Source organism: Triturus cristatus, chromosome 11 (genome assembly GCF_964204655.1).
Source record: "Triturus cristatus chromosome 11, aTriCri1.1, whole genome shotgun sequence".
Lineage (NCBI taxonomy): Eukaryota > Metazoa > Chordata > Amphibia > Caudata > Salamandridae > Triturus > Triturus cristatus.
In genome coordinates, this window is record NC_140594.1 from 612936630 (window position 1) to 612960327 (window position 23698).

At 46.5% G+C, this 23698-nt stretch overlaps 2 protein-coding genes and 1 pseudogene across 3 annotated transcripts in view; 1 reads left to right on the forward strand and 2 right to left on the reverse strand.

Moving 5' to 3' along the window:
• The window catches only part of LOC146785159 (solute carrier family 53 member 1-like), an 831379-nt gene that overhangs the window by 63882 nt on the left and 743799 nt on the right, over positions 1-23698 (reverse strand). The window lies entirely within an intron of this gene.
• On the reverse strand, positions 3136-3253 carry LOC146785160 (5S ribosomal RNA; annotated as a pseudogene).
• Positions 21293-23698, forward strand: part of PLPP5 (phospholipid phosphatase 5) — a 247391-nt gene continuing 244985 nt past the window's right edge. Inside the window, exon 1 of the mRNA XM_085633961.1 lies at positions 21293-21476. The gene's annotated coding sequence lies outside the window, so the exon portion shown is untranslated. The remainder of the gene's footprint in view (positions 21477-23698) is intronic.

The following is a 23698-nucleotide window of genomic DNA, read 5'->3' on the forward strand; positions in this document are numbered from 1 at the left end:
GATCCACTGTTTTACCTGGCGCGAGGGGGACCCCCAAGTGACTGGCTAACTGTTCAAAATCCTCAAGGGTCTGCTTACAGTCCTGCGTGCCGTCACTCCCTATGAACAAGAAGTCATCTAGGTAATGGGTCACCCCTACAACCCCGTCGGTATCCTGGAGTGCCCATTGCAGAAAGCAACTGAACGCCTCAAAATATGCAGACGACACAGCCCAACCCATGGGCATGCATTTGTCAAAAAAGTACCTGCCCTCTAGCTTGAAACCCAGCAGGTGATGGCTGCTCGGGTGGACTGGTAGCAAGCGAAAAGCAGATTTGATGTCCGCCTTTGCTAACCAGGCCCCTCTGCTCGCCCTCCTGACTAGGTCCAATGCCACGTCCAGAGTACAATAAGACACGGAGCAGGTGCCCTCCTCTAGCCCATGGTTAACTGATGCACCTTCTGGGTAAGAGAGGTGGTGAATCAGTCTAAAAGCCCCCGGGTCCTTCTTGGTCACCACCCCCAGGGGAGAGACCACAAAGTTGTCCAGCGGGGGTTGCAAGAATGGACCCACCACCCTGCCCAAGGCCCTCTCCTTCTCTACCTTGGCCTGGACTACCTCTGGTTGCTCTCTCGCTGATCTTAGGTTGTCGGCCTCTCTGTTACCCAGGGGGCCCACGTAGGGGATCATAAAGCCTTTGTTAAACCCAAACAGTAGCATGCGGCTATCTGGTACGTTGGGGTACCGTCTGAGTAGAGGCTTGATGTTGGCCAGGCTGACAGGGGAAGGGCCTTTGGTGGAGTGCCCGGGTGTTGTTGTACTAACTGTGGTGAAGAGGCTCCCGGATATGTCGCTCTCGGGGACTAGGTGGTGCGCATGGTTGGGCGATGGGTGGGGGGAGGGTGAGCTAGAGATATATATGATCTTTCTGCCTCAACTTTGTTGCCCGCCTTTGTCGGTTGGCTGTCTATCCTGCTTTGTGTGGCAAGAAACCGCTGGGTGGGGCCCGCCACATGTGTTACACGCTTGCAGGAACTTGCACATCTTACCCCAGGAGCAGGATCCATTGTTAAACAGGCGGCATGTACCCGGGGGGGACCTCTTGAAACCTACCTTTGTCTCCCCCCTTGCATGCCCCGCGAAATGTCTGTTTGCCCCTTGCGCCTGCTTGAAAGGACCCCCTGGAAGACGATTGTCCCACCTGTGTATTTACCTGGGGGCCTACACTCTGCTGTGAATGGGCACCCATATGGTCCATCCAAAGCTGGACCTCTTTTTGGTCCCAACCCATCTCCGGGCACTGTGACATCTTCCTCCTGAACTCCCTATCATAGTTCAACCATCCATTTCCCCTCCACCTCATGGCCTCATTGTGTATGGTCCTAGAGTATTGCATCAACCCGGGTCCCTGTTCTGGAAATTTCTCCATTGTCACAGAAGCTAGGATGGAGAAAGCCTCTAGCCAGTTTGCTATGTTCTTCTCCGACCAAGGCTGATATTTTACTTTTTATCATCCTCCTTTGCCCCCATCTTCCTGGCGTCAAGTCCCTCTTGGCCCAACATGAGCAGGGTAAAAATGTCAATAAAATCACGCCTCCAAATTCCCTCTTTGGCTGCCTGGGGCACTTGCCAGGCCAGTGAACATCGCCCCGACAGCAGCGTGCGGTCGTAACTTGTTGGACCATGGCGGGCAAGGGAGTGGGCGCGAGAGAAGACACTACAGATGCGGCCCCCGTACTGGTGTTCACAGGAGGAGGAACCGGGCTGGCTGTTTGGGGGAGGAGCAAAACCGGTGCTGGCACTGTGATTTGGACCCCGGAAGTAGGGGTTGGAGGTATTCCTACTGCCGTAGTGGCCCCCACCTGCCCCCCTGACTCACCAACCCTTGCTGACCATACACCTGACGCTGCTAATGTGGCTCCTTCCCTAGTCCCAATGCTGTTGCATGGATGCGCGGGTCTGGGGCATACAGTACCTACGCCGGGTTGCTGTTCTGTAGGGGAGGAATCGCCGATGATCCTAGAGTCCTCCTGTTCGGGAGCGTTCATAATGCCGTTAGCCCATGCCAGGCCTTTGACCTTGGCCATCTCAAGGAAATTCACCCATTGCGCGTCTTGTGAAGTGCTTAGCATTGGGTCCTCCACCTGGGATCTCTCTGGGAAAAGGGGGGGGGAGCCCTGGCTATCCATGCTAACCTCCTCATGGGCCCTTGATCTGAGGAGAAAAAGTTTTGGGTCAGCAAAAGGATTTACTGCGTTGTCTAGGGCGGACCTCTCAAGTCACTTGCTGCCCCCGACGCTCCTTGCCCCCACCTTCCCTCATACTTACTTATTGAGCGGTAGCGGTAGGGAGTGGCCCAGGGGCGTGACATTCCCAAAGGCTGGCTCAAAGTGTGCCGATGATGTGGGGGGGCTGAGGGGAGAAAAGAAGACGTTAGCTGGGACCGTGGTGCGAGAGAAGCGAGCTTTTGCGCTCGCCACCGGTGCTGTCTCTCTTGCTCCCACCCGCAGGTGCAAGCCCTGACCAATACCTGCTCCTAATTCCTTCTGTTCATCCCTTTCCGTCGGACCCCTTGCGACGTTGCTTCTTGAACGAACGGTTCTGACCTGGAATAAAAAGGAGAGTTGTAGTGCGCACCGGGATGAGGCCTGCGTCCAGGAACCCCTCGCGCACAGCCGCATCTCCGCTGGTGACCCTTGGTCCCAGTAACTGCTGCGAGCACCGAAGTCGCAGAACCCCCACGAAGCAGTAGACCCGATCGAATGACGCAGCATCTTCAAATGAAGACACGTAATCACGCCCATCAATGTGTACATTTCATGCAAACGCGTCCCACCACTTTGTTAATACAGTAGAGGGAGGGGGGGTCAGGCGAGCTCCCGCGCCCTGCACATGCCTACTATGATAGCCCCCCTCCATAGTTGTCCTTGACCATGCACAGCTCAAGCAAGGCAGTATTCACAAACCCAAAACGTGCTGTTAATCACCTGTACAGGATATTGAGTCAATATTTTTTTTTTTGTCTGCTCCTTAAAATCTTCCTACCATAGATATAATAAGAAAATTAAGGGCCAACCCCCCGGAACTTGGCGCTGCCTGCCTTTAATTGATTATACTGAAACACCGGGAATATAACACTTAACCTTGGGAGTAAATGCCTACAGCACCTGGTATTCCCAGTCGGCCTCCCATCCAAGTACTAACCAGGCCCGACCCTGCTTAGCTTCCGAGATCGACCGAGATCGGGCGCATTCTGGGTGATATGGCCTAAGCGAGAGGCTGAGTGCCACTTTCTCACGAGCAAAAATTCAAGCAATGAAGACGCAGGAAACAAAGAAATATCTGAAATGACAAACATTTGAGCAACAAGAAACTCTAAGCAAAGTCTTCTGGACTCCCTCTCACATATTCCCAGTACAGTTATCATAATTCTAGAGACAAGTCATAAGTAATAATGCATGTGCGCATTTTGATTAGCTGTTGCAAAGTTTAAAACAGACTTCAGATTTAACAAAATTGTGTTTACAAAATTAAATGAGTCGAGTTGATACACATGGCATGCGTGAGCCCACTGCCAAGGTATATAAATTACCGAAATGGAAAATTGAAACTAGATTCCGAGTCCAGATATAGCTTCAGCGTCCAGATTTCTAACACCAGACACCTTGTACGAATCACACTGGGGATTTTCTAAACGTGTTTGCCACCTCCCTGTGACCCCGTGCCTGCCCTCCTGCTGGGAGGGGGGGGGACACACGATCGTCACGCAGGAGGAGTGTTGGGCCGGCGCCCGGATGTCGCATGCTGTAGTTTAGTGTGGGTGAGCCTGGACCCGTTACCTGTGTAAGCCTTGTGGCGAGGGGGATGCGGGAGGAGCCAACACCAAAGATGGCCCCCCGCGGCCTGTACCGCTGGAGAAACGGGGTGACCATGTGTGCTATCTTGTGGCACTAAAGGGGCCGCCCTTTTATGAGGGTCCCCTGCGGTGACTATGTCGGTCAGCCCGCATATGTCATATGTGTGATCTTACAGCAGTCAGTCACCCACAAGAAGACGCGGCCTCAAGGCGCCTGTATTGTCATCTTGATGAAAGCAGGCTTTATTATGCGGCACCCTTGTTTGGTGTAGGCTTGCAGATGTCCTCCTCGTGTAACCAATGTTTCTGAGATACAAAGAGAGAGGACAACTTTTTCACATCTCAAATTTAAAAGAAAAAAAACCTCATTAACGTTCTTACCATACAATTACGCTTTCTTGTATGTCCGTATATCAGGAGCCGTCTGGTTGCACGGTTTCTCCATTCCCACTGAATACAAATACGTCATGCATTTGTAGACTAAAAACAGAAAGGAGTTGTTACCCCGGGGTGTAGCTTTGCATCTCTGACGTGCTTAGGCCCAGCAGCTGCGTGAAGCGTAGCACCCAACCATTCCACCTTTATCCTAATGCAGCAGACACAAGACATAGCTTGAAGCCTTATCTCAGTAATATCAGGTGAATGGTACCGCCTCCACCGTGAAAGGAACAGTCCAAGTATAGCCAAAGCAAACAAGAGAGCAGAGCAAAACCATAACTAATGCTATCTGGAAAGCTACACTAATTTTATTAGGGGACATCCAAGTAGGTCAAGAGACAAATCAAGCCATGTTTGTTAAAGTAAAGAGAGCCGGAAGTAGTGTTTCAGAAATGGCAGTGAGAGCATGGGAAGCTCTTGTACTGCAGCTGAGACTGTCAGATGCAGAATCAGATGGGGTCCCTGAAGCAGAAAGGTAAATAACCCTCACAAGATCCCGCTCAAGAGCACTATCCATGATACGCTGACATGTTCACTGACCTCTCTGAGATCCAAAATAGCCCCTGTCAGTATCCAGGATACACTAGCTAATGATTCACAGCAGATAGGCATGCATTGCACAGCACTTACGGTCTTAGAAACACATGTCATGGAGTCACGTCTGGAGGGGGGAGGGGAGGGAGGGAAGACAGGAAGTTGAGTTACCTCAGTGGGAGTGGGGGAAGGCAATTGTGGCTTCTAAATATATGATGGTTCCTTATAACCCACCGCGATGTATCTTATAAGGTGTGAACAGACATAAGAGATTTGCTGTTAGGATTGAGTTCAGATGGGGCGAGTTACCTTATGGACATTTGAGAACACATGCGAGACAGCCCCAATGCTTCTGCTGTACTATAAATGGAAAAAGATATGATGATGTACCCCTAAAACAAGGAACTTATAGATTTGTATAATCTCATTGCCTGTTTGTTCCACCTGCATAAAAAAAAGTAGTGTTTCAGAAATACCCAAACCATAAACAGTCAGCAAAAACGTGGGCAATAACAACACAATGAACAATCATTGGCATAGCCAATAGGTCTCGCTTTTGGGACCTTATAAGTATTTAGTTATGTCAGTGGTCGAAGAGGGGGAAAAAAAGTAGGGGAACTGTGGGCGGAGAATCAGAGGGCGGGAATAACCCAAGGATTGGATCAGTGGGCGGAGCCAGAGGTGTGGCCAGAATGCGCAAACATCCCAATGTTTATTATCTGTTTGGCATTTCACTGCCCAGTTTAATCAACCAATGAATACACATAATTATTTAAGGTTATAATGAGTTATTGACATTAAAATACATTCACAAAGTGGGATATGCTTCTAATCACAGAATGTCCCAAATACGATAAAATGTGGAAGCACAAGCCATTTGTCTCCGAGCCATGGAGTTTCTGTCATCAGCACTTCTCCCTTTTTCCACAACAGCAGTTCAAACATGAATGGCAAAATATCCTAGTTTGCAAATGTTTTCTATATAATTATGGCTCTGCCATATTTGCCTCATAATGCAAGATCTGCTGCATGATCTGACCATTTAAACTAATAAATTGTTTGTAGCTCAAACGTATTAAAAGTTCATAAAAAATGTGACTTGTATTGCCGCGGAGTGGATGGCCTATTGCAAAGGTTTACTGATCACCTTTCTAACTGCTGCATTTGTATGTTACACTGGTAATAATAAGGCAAAATCTTTCCAGAGACTGTTAGTATGTGTACACATGTCAAAATAATAAAAAATCAGAAAATATACTGCATTACGCTGCAGCCTTTTTTTAATGCATAATTTAGTCAACATGGCGGCATTATTTTGTCCTCCTTTGCTGCATAATTAATTCCAGTGGCCCCACAGCATGCAGCACATGTTAAAAGTGCTTGTGAATGAAGCAGAGGGACTGTGAAGTTTGCGGCTTTAGCACTAGTGGTGCCCTGTGCATTAATGTTTGTTAGTGCCCCCCCCATGACCACCTATGCCATGGATTCCCTCACTACCACCCTTTAACAGTGCCCCTCAAGTCTCCATAACCACACTCTCTCTCAGATGCATTTAATGTTATTTACAGCGCCACTTATACCATATACCATTGTATGGTGTCAGAACACTCTACATCACACACATTACACAGAGACAGTCAATATGTGTGTAAATCACTGTATAGAAAATGTTAAGACTAAGGACTACAAGGTGTAGGAGTCACATGATGTACATACTAGTAGGCCATATAGTTTAATAGTGATTGGTCTTGAGAAACACAAACTCAGAATTTAAAACGTAATACCATGGTAAGGCTACGGAAAAACGAGGCTTCCAAATGGTGGGACGGGGCCACCCTTAGACAATATATTAAAATTAAGCAAATACCTAGGGGACTCCGTTCTCAAATTCTGCCAACATATGATGACCTAGACCCAGACCTATTAACAGCATGGGAACAGGAACTCACAGAAAATTCTAATAAACTTATGGGGATATTGATTGAAAACTGCGATAGAAAAACAGCTAAACTGCAAAAAGAGATAGAGACACTAGAAGCAGAAATCAAACTACTCAATCTTCCAGAAGCAACTGAGAAAAACTATAACATCTTGAATGACATCTTAAAACATAACATCTCAGAAATTAAAACACGCAAAACCAAGAAACTCAAGAGAGATGAGGCTGACTACCGTAATGGCAGGATTTTCACCTTTTCCGTCAAATATGATCACCTTGTATCCAAGGATGATCCCGCAAAACCCAAACTGGCAACTTCCGTAAGCTCTAGTAACACCTCACTTGACACACCAGCAACAAGTAGATCAGAACAGGGAGATACCCGGACAGAGCCATCGGATCTAGAGAATCGTTTTTTACAAGAGGTGTCACGCATCAAGAAGGGAAACAGTGAACAGAACAAACGCCCCATAATAAGCCCAAGACAAGGAGAGGGAAGAGAGGAGGTAGAAAAAGAGGAAAGGGCAGGCATGAAAACGAGATCGTGGAACAGGAGAAAGTAGACACCGTTAGCATAATCAATCTATCTACCAAAATACTAACAAATGACGATGAAACGCTCCTCAAAAAAGGTCTGAATTTTTGTCCTAAGAGTCACGGGGATGTGGTGGATGTGAAAATAGATTTGTTCAAATTTATTAGAAAAATGAAAATCAAAAAGCATTTCATGTCTGATAATGTGGTGAATAAAAGAGATACTGTTGATCGGCAATTACATCCATTGAGTGCGATAACTATTCAGGAGATTATTGACACTAGGCTACTCTTGTCACTGACAGATTGTGAGGATGAAATTACAACTGCAGATATTGTCATGCGTGATCTAAATGTGATGAGTGATGCACGAGTGGAGAGTGGCCTAAGAGAAAAATCTAAATGGACACCCAACTTACAGGGTGGGAACAGTATAGACATTTTCTACAAACTCGTTAACAATGATCTTGACAGATTTGATCTAAAAAAACGCACACCACGTCTAATAAATGACAACCTGACACATGGGGAGAGACAAGCATTAAGACAGTTGAAGACTGATGACAGCATAATTATAAAGGAGGCAGACAAGGGGGGCAACATCGTCATTATGTCCAACCTAGACTATGAGAAGCAAATTCTTTCCCAATTGGGAGACTTGGAATGCTACGAACACCTCACTACCAATCCAATCTGGAAACTGACAGAACATATCAATAGACATCTAAAACAATGGTATGGCATGGGTGTTCTGGATCATGACGAGTATAGCTATCTACAGGTTAATAAACCAAGATACCCATGTATATACACACTGCCAAAAATACATAAGAATCTACCTTTCCCACCGGGCAGGCCTATCATCTCAGGGATAGAAGGCCCAACAGAAAGAATGTCTGAATATGTCGACATTTTCTTAAAACCATTGGTATGCAACCTCCCATCATATATACGGGATTCTAAACACATCTTAGGACTCATATCGGACATCACATGGGGGCCTGACATGACATTAGTAACATTAGATGTTACAGCACTCTATACAAGCATCAGAAGAGAATGTGGATTGAAAGCAATCAAAAAAATTCGAAACACTAGATCAGCAAGCACATGGGAACACACAGAGATGCTGACTACCATGATAGAACTTATCCTTGACAACAATGTCTTCTTGTTTAAGGATAAATGGTATCGCCAAAAACAGGGAGTTGCCATGGGCTCCAGATTCTCTCCTTCGTACGCCAACCTGTTTATGGGATGGTTTGAGGAGGAGTGGATCTGGGGCCAACATGGGCCTGAATGGACAGAGTTCATTCTCTTTTGGGGCAGATATATCGATGACTGCCTGATGATCTGGACAGGAGACGAAGAATAACTCTTGAAATGTGTTGAACACCTCAACAATAATACGTGGAACATCAGATTCACACACGAGCGTAGCAAGGTGAAAGTAACATTCCTTGACACAGAATTGTATATAGGAAACAATCAGATTAACAGCAGACTGTATCGTAAAGATACAGCGTGCAATGCAATATTGCATGCATCCAGCGCGCACCCTAGGCACCAGATCAATTTAATCCCTTATGGAGAATTTGTCAGAGCCAGAACCAATTGCAGTCTGGACTCTGACTTTACGAAATGTACGGAGGAAATGACTAAACGTTTTAAATCAAGAGGTTACAACACCAATACACTAAAGAAAGCTGAATCTAGGATCATGAGGATCAAAAGAGAAACGACCCTTAGGGATACTACCAGCAGAAAGAGAGATGACAATAAAATCAGGTGTATTACAAACTTCAACAACCTTTCGGATGTGCTGGTTAAAAGTCTGAATAGACACTGGCATATCCTTAAGAAAGATGAGACCATGACGGGGGTGATTGGCAACAAACCAGAGATCACCTATAGAAAAGGGAACTGTCTTAGAGGTCTCCTTAGCCCTAGCTATCCCACACCCACTACCAGTAGGAACAGGCTGTCTACATATATGGTGGGCTTCCACAAATGTGGACACTGCTCTGCCTGCAAATGGGCTTACAACAAGAAATTGGAATTTATGGGTCCTAATGAGAGACGTTACAAGATTCAGACGAATATCAACTGCAAGACAAATTTTGTTGTATATGTTATTGAATGCAGATGCAACAAAAAATATGTGGGTAGCACGATACGTCCCCTACGTATCAGGATAGGTGAACACATGAGGGCGGTGAAACAGGGTGATCAAAGATACCCCATTGCAACACACATCCTGGGATGCCACTCGCAGGGTAGACATAAGGACTTCCTATTCTATGGCATTGAACAAACCATGAGAAACCCCAGAGGGGGCAATAGAGAACTCATGCTTCGCAGAAATGAAGCATCCTGGATTCTGAAACTCCGTACGACTGAGTTAGGGATGAATTTTGACGATGAGATGCACTACTTTCTTGGTAAATGAGATTTAAACATTATATACATCCTTACTATTGTATCATCTCCTGTCATGATTAGATAATATCTAAGTGTGTATAGGTTTTTTCTTCTTAAAGAATCTCTACAATATAGAATTTATCTGTTGAAGAAATCATGCAAATCATGCGAATTGTATATTTGAAGATGTCACTTACTCATGCACCATAGCCACCAATTACTACATGTGAGAAGCCATTACAAAACTTAAACACATCGCGGTATGTTCAGTTTTTTTAATTTTATATTTATTTTCATTTTGTTACTTCTTAGAATTTTTAGGATGCTTAAAACCGGTATATAAGAACACCCATATTTATGCTTAGTTGTCTTTATTTATAAGATTCCTCTGCATTTCCAACCAACAGAAACAGATATCTGTAAGTGCAGCCCTATCTTGAATATTATACAATATCCACTCAGCCACTGTATAGAGGATACACTTGTTTCTCCGTGGGGGCCAATCTGCCCTTAATGTGTAAACGAACACGAGGACTTAGGGCTCATATAGCATTCTAAGTACAGGACCTAATAATACAATCCCAACAGTTTATATCTCCGTCGGCTCCATTACAAGGGTATTTGGATCTAAATAGCCACAGTTGCTGTTCGTCCTGGGTCTCGAATAAAGTTACCTCTTTCTCTCTACCTTGGGCATATCCTGACCCAAGATGGCTGCCATTCTTATTAATCGCAATGTATGCAATATACATTTTATAATAGAAATATACTTATGACTGGATTTTGGAAGGTTGGTTTTGCCAAATACGACGTATACACTTACGATGAGGGTAATTGAATAAATCTACTACTTTATGTTTAAATACGATCTCGCGACGTTTGCATCACAGTTAAGTCAGTCAGTCAGTCAAAGCTTTTATTTCGGTAAAATACCATAAAAAGACATAAATACAAAAATACATTAAAAGACATGATTAAATAACATGTATAGAGTGAAATCCATTAAAACATTAAAACAGTTCCATAGAACAAACACCATAAAAACAAGATCTGTTCCACGAAACGGGAAAAAAGTTAGAATTGATGCAGGGCCAGTAATATACACATACACCTCAAAGTACTATGATGATGAACAAGGTAGTACTGAATCAGGGGGCTGAGTAGCAGAAGACAAAAATTTGGACCTGGCAAACCACATTGAGAGGAGGAATTTAGCCATTGCAAAGACTACCAAAGGGGTGGTGTCATATTTCAGAATTCTGAACACCTCCTTGTAGTCCCTAAAGCCCCTAGACTTGCATAGCTGGATGATCCATTTTTTTCGTGCAATAGTGTATAAGGGGCAAAAGAGAACAACATGCAACTCTGTTTCGCGAATGGCAGAGCATAGGGGGCAAGAGCTAACGGAGTTTGCAACGTTAGACCATCTATGGGTGAAATCTCTCAGTGGAAGGGAGCCGTGTCTAAGCTGTATATAAAGTTTCTTAGCCAGGGGAGGTTGGATCACGTCTAGGAAGACTTCAAATTGGGGGCTGCACTTAATATCCAAAAAGGTATCAGTGAGCCTACCCAGGGAGGAGTGGAGTAGAATACCCTTCCTAAAGGATTTCAAAACCTCCCTCAATAAGTTCTTCGAAATTGTACGGCAGGTCACTTCCGGTGCAGACCATAAATTCCTCATCCCTATTAGGTTGCAAAGGTTTTTTATGTGGGCAAGCCAGGGGATCTTATCCGAATTGCCCCTTGCCAAAATGTCACCGAGATCGAGCCTATAGCTTTCCAACTCGGGCGTTGACCAAAGACGCCTCCAGAACTGAAGAGGACGATTCAGGGCAATCTCTTCTATGGAAATCAAACCTAGATCCCATCTCAGAGGGATTAGTGGGGTGCTGACAGGTAAATTCAGCAGTCTCCTAATAAAGGAATTCTCAATAGATGAGAGGGAGGCGGGGGTGGAATATCCCCATAATTCAGCACCATAAAGTGCTCCTCCTCTGGCTTGTGATTTGTAGATTTCCATCGGGGGGCCCAGAGGTTTGCACGAAGAATTATTAAACACCTTCAGGATACCCCCCACTGATTGGGCTAGTCTCAAATTAGCCTTTGCCAAATGGGATCCCCAATTCATTTTATCATTAAGGGTCACCCCCAGATAGTCAAACGTGGCAACCCTGTCCAATTCAACCTCTCCTAGTTTGGGGTGGGGGCAATTAAGCGAATTGGAACCAAACACCATAAATTTGGTCTTAGAAAGGTTCAGTTCCAGATCCCTGATTTTACAAAACGAGCAAAAGGCCTCTAGTGTACGCTGTATGCCCATGTAAGATTGAGATAACAGGAGCGTATCATCAGCGAACATCAGGGCCGGGACCTTACGTCCCGCCAAAACAGGGGAGTCCAGGTTAGCGGAGCACAAAAGGTACTCTATCAGCCCATTAATAAAGAGGGAGAAAAGGGTGGGGGCCAGGACACAGCCCTGCCTCACACCCTTCTCTACCGGGAAAGGCCTAGAAAGTTCCCCGCCTCTCCCATATCTCACCCTTGCATAGGTGCCTAGGTGGAGACGTTTGAATAAGTGGCAAAGATAGGGGGGGCACCCATCTCTAGCAAAATGGCCCATAGTTTTTCCCTTTGCACCATATCAAAAGCGGACCGAAGGTCCACAAAGATCAAATACAAATTACCGGCACCCAAGCTGACTGTTTTCCAATAGATCAAGAGTAATCTAAATAATTGATCAATAGTAGAAACCTTAGCTCGGAATCCCGCCTGTAGGGAGGTTAGAATGTGTTGGTCCTCCATCCAGAACTGCAGTCTGGATAATAGGACTCGGGCAAACAGCTTCTGAAGAACGTCAATCAGGCTTATGGGGCGGTAATTGGCTGGGTCCAATGGGGAAGATTTTTTATGGATGGGAATAATTTCTGCACCCAGCCAGGTGTCCGGGATCTTAAGGCCCTGCAAAATAGCATTAAAATATACACATATATAAGGTGCCCAGATTTTTACATCACTTCGGTAGAGGTCACCGGGGATCTTGTCGAGCCCTGGAGCTTTCCCCACCGAAAGGGAATTGAGGGCCAATTCAATCTCTGGGAGAGAAAAGAGGCTAGACTCAATTTCTACCTGGCTCAGCAAGTCCATTGCAGTATCAATCTGTGAGAGGCCTGCAACGTTGCTAGCCGGAGGGTTACTGGCCGAGAAGAGGGGTTGGAAATGGGCGAGCCAGACCTCCTCACTAAGATTAGGAATAAATGCTGGGGTGCTGGCTACCGAGCCCGATCGGACAATGTTCCAAAACGCCCTCGAATCACGGTCAGCTAGAGCTTGGAGTAAATTTTGCCACCTTAGATCCTCCCACTCGGCTTTTGCTTCCTTGATCAGGTCTTTATAGGTGGCCCTGGCTGCCCGTATACTGGACAGCGTGCCCTCTTTCACTTCTATTAGCAGGGCAGACTTAGCCCGCCTACAGGTACCATTGAACCAATGCTCGGGCCTGAGGGGCCTTGGTTTTGAGACCGTGGGGTTGTAGGAGAAGAAGCTAGCCAGACTACCAAGAAAATCCTTGTGAATAGTCTGGAGTTCGAAAAAGCGGGACTGCGGAATATCCCCAGCAGGACTCAAAAGATGGTGGACTGCTTCCAGAGAACAGGTCACAGCACTATATAAATCAGCCATCTTTAGATCGTCAGTCGCAACCCTTTCCCACCTGATCCGTCTGCCACCTGCCACTAGGACCAAATTCTCACTATGTAATGGAGATTGGGGCCTAGAGGATTCACTGCCACCTAGATTGTTAATCAATTCCAGAGACAATAGGTTGTGATCGCTGTCGGCCCTTGGGATAATAGAAAAAGAGGCCAAATGGCCCCAGAATTCTACATTCACCAAAACATAGTCAATGGACGAACAGCTCCCAGCTCTGTTAAAGGTAAAAGACCCCGGAACGTCCGGGCAGAGTCTGCCATTGCAGGCCCGCAAGGAGTGTGCAATGGTAAGCCTATTAATCTCGAGGGCAAGGGGGGAGAGACGTTTGGCCGGGTAGGAAATGAGATCAGGGATTAAATAAATTTCGTCCTCCTCACAGGTGGGGGAAGGGATCCCTGGAAGAGGTTCGAAGTGGCAATTGAGATCTGCTCCAATTAGTTTATGGGACGCCTGTGGAAGGGAATGTAGAACATTATCCAGGGCGCCCAGAATCGACAGACCTAACTGAACCGGCTGGGGGCGCAAGTACACATTTATAACTACTAGTGGGTAGCTAGCGGGAAAAGTTAGTAGGAGGCATAGAATATCAGGGGACTTTGAATCCAGTGGCTTTACTGAACACCCCAGGTGTGTTGCAACCCAAACAGCTAGCCCCCCTGAAGGTCTCCCACGCAACCCCTGGACTGCTGGGGCTGCAAAAGATGCATAACCCACCCTCCGAGGTATAGACCGTAGCCAGGTTTCTTGAAATATACAGATGTCATATTTGTCCATTAACTCTCCCCACTCGGGATCAGAGAGTTTGGACTCTAAACCGGCCACATTCCAGGACCCAACTAACGGTTTCCGGAATGGTATACAAGGTGGACTGTCAACCGGAGGGATGGGAGAAGGGGGGCTGTGAGAAGCAGAATGGGCAAGGGGGTTCGACCCTAAATAGCCCACTGGTAGACTGGGAGACAGGGACGGAGGAGAAAGGGGCTCGGGGCCATTCACCGAACCCGGGGCAACCGAGGGCGCCATCGTCATTATATCATAAACATCCTCAGCCTGGCTCCCCCCCACGGGCGTCAACTCTCCCTTATAAGGACTCGGTTGTAGTGGTCAGTCCACCGCATTTAGCGCACCAAAACGGTTTTCAACCGGGATGTTAAAATACGAAATGTGTGGGGCCTGGTGGAAGTAAGGTAAATCAGCTGGGACCAGAGTGTTGGAGATGGAATAAAAGTACCCCAAATGCAATGCCTCAATAGCACCCCTTCTGTACTGCCCTCCCTGCATCAGAATGTAATCTACTACTCTGGGGTCCCTAAAGTTAATCAAGACACAGTCCCCCCCTATGTCTTTTGGGCGGGTCCCTAGCCAGTTAACCCTCCGAACGTGAAGGATCTCCCCTCTCCCTACACCCTTCAAAGGTCTATTTTTGGACAGCCAGTGGATGACTTTATTTTTTAGTTCAAGATAGGATTCCCCCCTTCCATTCATTACCGATGGGACTCCCGTGAGCACGATCACATAAGGTGCTGCCTCCGGAGGGAGCTGGACCAGAAGATGAGAATCATCCAAGCTACGGAGGGGTCGGTCCCCCCCCTCAGGTAGGCGGGAACCGGCCCCGTCTGAGTTCCGAGAAACTAAATCCCTGCAGTGGGTTGGCAACTCATGTGTTGGAACAACAGTAGGGACTCGGGGCACAGTCAGGGACAAAAGAGGTCCAGCGTTGAGGGAGGGGGCAGTTGAATGCACCATAGGAGGCTGGCCCAGATCCGTGGACACCTGGGTCGGGGGTAAAGGTGGTTGAAAAAGGGGGGTAGAATTAGATAGATTTACTTGAAGACTAGCACCCTCCGAACTGCCCAAATTGGCCTTAGGGTCCTGGATAGGCTGCTTCTTCCCAAAACCTTTAGAGTTAACTAGGGAAACCAACCTGTCAATTTTGGATGACAGGGATTTAGCCAGAAGGTTTAGAGACTGATCTATGTGTGACTGGAGATCAATTAAAAGAGTAGTCGCCCAGGTCGGAGGGATAGAAATAGGGGGGCGAAGGATCGGGGCCGAAGGGGGAGAGCTATCTAGAACAGGGGCTGGTAAAATTCTCCTTTTTCTTAATTTCTGTTTTTTTTGTTTTTTCCTTGGCTTAACCTGCTTTATAGGGGCCACAATAGAAACAAAGGAGGATGATGATAACCCCTCTTCCACTAGCGCTGGCTCATCTATTTGAGCCTGAGCGCACGGTAATTGAGTGAATGAGGGCAGCATAGAAGACATGGCATCAGGATCCACCTGGTAAGAAGAATAATCAGACAAACCATCTAGAGGGGGGGCCATATTGAATGCCGGTGTAATCGACAGCCGTTTTTCTGTATTTTCAATGGCTGTAGCCACCACCCCAATTGTCTTTTGCAGCATCTTGTCAATCGCTGTAAGACTCGGGAACTGAGAAGTAGAGTTCGCCAGTTGTCTAGTCATCGGACGACTAGCTGTAGGTTTGGAATGCTTCCCCATGATTCTAGTGTGCCCACGACAATAAGCAATGAAAACCTTATGGCACAAATCGGTAAAATCCAACAATAAAAAGGAGCACACTCTACACCAAAATGAATGACTGACTGGAATAAGAACAATAGCAATAGCCAGTGAGAGTTCAAACACTACTGAACCGGGGAGCAAAGCTTAGAGGGGCGGCCCAGCCCGGCCTCCTCCGGCCCCGGACGGCCACAGACGGTCCCGCCCTTGACCCGGGCTTAGCCCGGCGTCGCCCGCGCGCGTCCCGCGACGCGGGGAGAGCCGTGCACTTTTAAGCGCCTACGGGCGCGTTTGGCGGCGTCAGCGGCCGCAAGGTAGTCTGGGGGCTGTAGTCTCCCCCCGCGCTCGACCGCGATGTAAAGTGGCGGTGGCGGGGGAGACACGGAGCAGAAGGGAGCCCAGGAGCTGCAGCGTCGATGTCGGAGAGGAGCAGAGCAGCAGCGGTATCCCCAGCAGGTAGGCAGGAGTCTTCCCGGTTGTGTTACCCGCTCCCCCGAGGGAGCCGTGCACTTTTAAGCGCCTCCGGGCGCGTTTGGCGGCGTCAGCGGCCGCAAGGTAGTCTGGGGGCTGTAGTCTCCCCCCGCGCTCGACCGCGATGTAAAGTGGCGGTGGCGGGGGAGACACGGAGCAGAAGGGAGCCCAGGAGCTGCAGCGTCGATGTCGGAGAGGAGCAGAGCAGCAGCGGTATCCCCAGCAGGTAGGCAGGAGTCTTCCCGGTTGTGTTACCCGCTCCCCCGAGGGAGCCGTGCACTTTTAAGCGCCTCCGGGCGCGTTTGGCGGCGTCAGCGGCCGCAAGGTAGTCTGGGGGCTGTAGTCTCCCCCCGCGCTCGACCGCGATGTAAAGTGGCGGTGGCGGGGGAGACACGGAGCAGAAGGGAGCCCAGGAGCTGCAGCGTCGATGTCGGAGAGGAGCAGAGCAGCAGCGGTATCCCCAGCAGGTAGGCAGGAGTCTTCCCGGTTGTGTTACATCACAGTTAAGAATAACCTCGGATATACACGGTTCTTTCGCCACTGCACACAAGTATATGGTAGTGGCACAGAGTGTTTAGGTTTGGTGGACTGTATTCTTACTACAAGTCACAACCAACTCAAAGATGGCACCTTAGGTGAGAAACATCAAGGTGTTCACACATGACCAACTTCCGGTCAGGTGACCTCCTGGTCTTAGATATACGTGCCGAGCAAACTTTTACCGGCAACTCAGATTTGGAGTCAGACGCGGTTTTTGGGGGCAGCCACACATCGCGGCCACATCGTTTTCCACCCGGAGGTAAGGGGAGAACACGTAACGGGGCGCGCATATATATGTAGCTTACCTCGTTTTCCCCATTTGGGATTAAATATCTCTACAGGAAGATTAGCCATGGTAATGCGGAGGTTTGATTCTTTTTCTATTCTTTATAGACGAGGTGCTCAAATATTGAGCACAGTTGATATGTTAACGGGCCGTATCTATACATGTATCTACCTTCTGAGAGCGAGTGCCCTTACAGGTTGATGAGCCTTTATATACATCTTTTTAAAGCGGAGATGCTATTTTTTATCTTTGTGTTTTAGACGGGGTGCATTAATACGGAGCACAGCTGATATTTGAGAGCATTAACCTTGCATATACCTGCCCCCCCCCGTCGCTGTACTGTATGACCTGGAATTATCGTCATACTTGACGTATGTATACAATTTTGACATTTATTTGTCAGTTACTTTAGCACTCTGGAAAATGTGTCCTTACATATAGACACTAACAGTTATTTATATTCTTTTCCGGATTGTTTTATTACAGTTTCTGCTTATAAGACAGTGTTCAGGTTAGTTGTCTCAACTTCCTCTCCACCTTGTAGTATAGCACGTGAGCCATAGATACCCATAGCCTTCTTATTCAGGAGTAGTTATCACCGTTATCTTTCTGCTCGTTTTTTTTTTTTTAGACTGTTCATACCGCATGAGACATTTGGTTAAACATCACCTGGAATGAACTTCCAGCACATATATGATTTTTTCACATACGTCACCCACACGCTAGATTGATACAATTACAAACATTCACCAACTGATATGATAAGGCCAGTACTCACCTGATCGCACGGTGCATGGTAGTACACTATAGCCTTGTGATATCACCACCTGATAAGTTAACTCACACCGACCCTGGGAGCACATTTGTTTACGTTGTTAACAAATGTTTGCAACATCTTTTATAACATCTGAACTAATATGAATTACCATATCAATTTGTACCTAGCCGTGAACAAGTCGCATGTACAATACCACTAGAGGCGACGAAACACGTGTTGGCTTGGGAACCACTGTGAAGAATGTGAAATCAATTTTGAAAAAAAAGAATATTAAACTGAAGAAACTAACAAGAAAGAGACGAAGATTGATTTTGTGTTACATGCTTATTTGCAATACAATCTTTGTTGACTTTATTTCTGCGTGTGCTTGGGTACCCCCATCATTACCATGGTTGGGGGTTCTCTTATACCTTGCAGTTTGTATGCAGCTCTTAGATGACAGTTAATAGCTCACTGTTCTATGTTAGGATTTTAACTCATAAACTGCAAGTAACAAAAGGATCTCTCTGACAGAAGCAGTAACACACTGATCTATTTACATTATGTGCACTTTGTGATCTGCATGGTACATGTTCTTTGCAGCAGGCACATTAACCCTCCGAGTTACCTTCCCATGAGTCAAAACTTCCACTAGACAAAATTCCGATCTCTCTCTAGGAAGAACATTAATCACCAGAGTCATCATGACATTTTTATAGTTGCCGAAAATTGCTGGAGGCCAGGAAGGAGGCAGCAAGCACTTTTAACCATAATATACTTGCAAACATAATGCCTCCACCCAAAGTCAGCACCCGGTGCGGTCACACCGTTTGCACCGCCATAAAGCTGACCCTTATCAAGGGTCCTGTGACCTCAGTGACAGAATCACTGCTGTTCTAGTGTGTGCTGCTTCATAGGCCTGCCCGCAAAACTGGAGGTGAACTTCAATATGGATTGTGGTGGACAAGCCTTGAAGGCTAACCCACACTTGCCACTGCTAGGGACACCAGAGCTTTTAAGGTCTTACGAAGCCTTCTAAGGTCTAGCATGGGATTGTGTTCCCTCAAAAGAGTGGTCTGGTGGACTGGTCATTAAGGCTGAACCTGGTTCCCCAGTTCCAAATCCTGCAGCTCTGGGCATAGTGCCATATCCTCTCCCCCACTGAACACCAAACTGCCCCACTGAGAAAAACTCACACTGCCTTCAGCTACAACCCAATTGTTGCCAGCTATAAACACCTGGATGCGGTTCAATTTAAATTACGCGCTAGACAAGAGCAATTTGCGGCCGACAAAAAAAAAAGTAACAACATCCTGGAGAAAGCAAACACTCATAGGAAATGCAAAATTTAGCAAACCATGTGAAATGTAAGCAGGAACAACATGGTTACCTTAACTCTTTTACACTCACTATTGAGAAATCCGGGAGTGCTTTTGCCTGAAATGTTAAGGCCATGACTACTAGACCCTGAATGGACCCATTTCAATGTCCGTTGCTTATATCCTTACAAATCGTATGGCAAAAAGACCACATCCCTGAACGCAGAGCCGCAGGACACATATTGTTTTCCAATCCATGCATTGTAGAACCCCTGGATTGGTGAACTAGTTCCAAGCCTAGGGTAAACAAAGACAAGAAAAAAAATATAGCGCTTCACTGGCAAACTCTGTAAAAGTGGCGCTAATGTGTTTGGGTGTGAATAAAATCAATCTGGCCAGTTTGCTACCACTTGGTCTTACTTTATTTACTTATTTTTCATATTTTTAATCTTTTATTACCGATGCTGCACTTTGGAATTAAAATGTCAGAAAAATACGACATTTCCTGCAAAAGAGTTTTTCTTTTTTTGGATACATTTCACAGGGGAGAAAATAAAAGAAGGGAGAGGAAAGAGAGTGAAAACTCCGTCTTGAAGTCACGGTTTTCAGTAAGAGAAGAACTGCTAGACAGAGAGAGAGGGAAGAAGAAAAGAGTGGGAGCATCTGAAACGGCAGAGCCGAAGTGGACACTGTCTTTGTCTTCTCTGGGCATGAAGGAAAAGACAGATTCCTCTTACTTCTCTGCCGCCCGCCCGTCATGAACGCCAGGAGCGCCCAGCTTTATTTATAGGCGATGGTGATTTATTGCGTCCTGGGACGCATTTTCAAAATAAACAAGCATTGGCATAGCCAATAGGTCTCGCCTTTGGGTCCTTATAAGTGTTTAGCCATGCAACAGTTGCATAACTAAATACTTATAAGGTCCCAAAAGCGAGACCTATTGGCTATGCCAAGCGGCCGTGAAAGTGATCGCTGTCGCGATCAAACATCAAAGCGGAAAGTGAAAAGTGAAAGTGAAAGTAATCGCGGTCAAGTGCGGCGCGCATGCCCGCGCACATGCACTGTAGCTCTAGGCTGGCCTGGTAGCACTTTTTGGAACCCTCTCAATAAGTCTCGCCAGACCAGCGCATGCTCTGGATCAGGCGAGACCTAAAAAGTAGGGGAACGGAATGCTTGGAATTAAAGAAGTAGGGGCACGCCGTACCCTTCCGATCCCGCCTGCTTCGTCCACTGGTTATGCTGCACAATATCCTTGGTGTAACAACATCAACTGTTACATGGCTAAAACACTTATAAGGTCCCAATGGCGAGACCTATTGGCTATGCCAATGCTTGTTAAGATTTTTTAGGTCTCGCCTGACCCAGCGCATGCGCTGGTCTGGCGAGACTTATGGAGAGGGCTCCAAAAAGTGCTACCAGGCCAGCCTAGAGCTACAGTGCATGTGCGCGCGCCCGCGCTTTACCGCGATTACTTTTACTTTCACGGCCGCTTTGATGTTTGATCGGGATCGCGATCACTTTCGTGGCCGCACGGCCGCTTTGCATAGCCAATAGGTCTTGCTTTTGGGACCTTATAAGTATTTAGTTATGCAACTGTTGCATGGCTAAACACTTATAAGGTCCCAAAGGCAAGACCTATTGGCTATGCCAATGCTTGTTTCCCATTACAATAGATTTCGCAAGCACACCACAAGCGAAGCCTAAAAAGGATGCACATTTGGAGTGAATTCCTTATGTAGAAAAAACGCTATGGAGGTTTAACGATGAACTACCCCAAGTATCCAAAAAAGTCGCGGCAGTTACGGGGTTAAGTGTCTCCCCTTAGCTTAGGGCCAGCACTGGTCCTCGCGAAATGCATCATCCCAAGCAAACATGGCGCTCTTTACTGAGTTTGTGCAAATGAGAATTTGCCAGTCAAGATGGCGCCCGCGGCTGAAATGTACATGCGCACGGGACATTACGTCACCACCGGCGAAATGTGTCGTCATCGGAATCTTGTCTTCTTAGAGTGGCGCTTTAAATGAAAAAAAAAAATGGGAAGGGACTGGTGACTGCTTGAGGCGGGTCTTACTGCCACGTCTACTGAACGGAGGAAGGCACATTTTTCGGCGCCTCCCCGGCAGAGCACAGAGAAAACCGGCCGAAGCAGTCAGGGACGGACGGATGCTAGGTGAGTGTTTCTTGTTCCTGGCGCGTCATGTGCTAAGTGACCACACGGCGCAGCCTGTTTTTGGTGTGCAGGAAGTGGGTACTTGGATAAATTCATGTAGAACCACCCACCTGTGTTTATGTCAGTCACGTCTGGTAGGAGTCATACGTCTCATGTTACCCCAGCAATTTGTCACAGCGAGGCTTTAGAATAAACTCACACGCCAGCGCCGGAGCTGACCGAACACTTGTCTTTGTTAAAATGCCCCGTGCTGGTTTATAGCCGATCCAGTGACCCAAGGCAATTCCCGCTCTTGAAGGGTACCCAAGTTTAAAATATCCGCGCCCTGGCACTAATATGGATTGGAGGCGAAGGAAAGTTAAAGGTTCGTCCCCCCACAGCCATAGAACGACTCCACTCACCTACAAGAAATTGGCCAACTGCGGGAGTACATGCTGTTGTCACGCTTGCGGCAGCCTCTCGACAATTGTTACTAACGTGACAATGTTTCTTTTTTAATTTATTTGTTTGCCTGTAACAAAAAAATGACAATATGTCATTTGTGACATTAAGCATAAGTTCAGGTTTGCTGGGACAGTCCTGGTTTTGCACCTAAGTGTCCCGGCATTCGGCTAATTTACTCATGCCGTTTTTCAGAGAGGGTTGTTGTATCATTGTATATTCTGTTACTGTCTTTGCATCTTGCGTTACTGATCTATTGTGGAACGTTGCTGCATCGCATCTTCCAGTATCTCTTTAGTGTTCTATGTTCTTGGGGCGTTCGACGAACGGCGGTTGGGCACGGAGAATCCGTAGATTTTGTAGAGCACTTCTGGTAAAAATCTTTAAAATGTCACCAAACCGGCAGGTCTAGAGACTTGAATAATGTGTTCGACTTAACTGCAATGCACTCGACCCATGAACTAGTCTCACAATCCTCTTTTAAAAATTATTATTAAAAGAATGTTAGCAGCACCACCAGCCCTTGATAGTGTGGACCAACAAAATATTAGCAAAAAGTAAGCATGACTTTGTCACTAAAGTACTTCTTTGAGAAGTTAACCTAGAGTGTCAAAGGTGATGAAGGCTTGCGAAAATACATGGAGATTCACAGGAATAAACTGCATGGAAGAGACGAGGTTACTGAAGCGCTACATTTATATGGAGAAGAACACATGTCTAGTCTCTATTGTCTGCACGTTGTGTGAAAGTGTGCTGTGAGTAGTATGGAATCTACCACAGGTGCAGATTAAAAGTCATATTTAATAAAAAAAAGTCTTGCAGTCTTTTGTGCAGTCAAGTGCATCGAAAACCACTTCTCCCGCAATTAGTTTCACGCGGAATGCCTCAGACCAGTTTATAACCAACCAGGTGCTAGGGTTGCCACCAAAAATATTGGCCATCTGTTCACAATATATATTTCAGCAAAGGCCCAGACGGGATACTTGAGTGAACTTGTTTGTAAAATCTTCTGCATTAATTTTTTAACATAACCTTCCTGTTGTTATTTAGTTAAATCTTGAGTCAGTCCTCATTAGGGCAGCTGTGAAACACATTTTCAACGTTTTTCTTCATACATTTACTGTATAAAGTATGTACTAATAAGGAGGAAAAATACCAATTTTCTGATACTTGAACCGGCAGGGAAAATCAAATACAAGTCATGCCATATAAAAAAAGCAAGGTGGCAACCCTAGCAGGTGTCAATTGCCCACATCCCGTACAGATAAAAGGATGGCAGTGGGAATTATGCCTGGTGGCATAGCTGAACCATGGAGACCGTGTGGTGTGGTCACAGAGAGAAGTGACTCCCTACACTAGTATGCATGCAGTGTATTTTGCAGCCAATAGCAGGCTCAGGCTGCCATCAAAGACGCACAATAGTTGGGGCAGGGATAAGAATCCACTGGAGCTGAGCTGTTATTTCCTTCACCCACCAATTTTGTGCAATTCCAGACAGCCTTGTGCATTGTATTGTATTGCAACATTTATATTACACGTACCTCTATGTGGGGTGCTGAAGCGCTTGCCTACATGGGCAGCACACTGCACAGTGGAGGGTGTTTGGTTGGAAGTGTGTTGTCTTTGTTTTGAACCTGTGTGGGAAGTATTTCCATGTTGTTTGCGGGGGCCACCGAGGTGCAGTTATGTGTGTGCTGAGAGGTGGGCGAGCCAACTAATTAACAGGGAACCAATCCCTTAAAAAAAAAAAAAAAATATATATATATATATTACCTACTGGC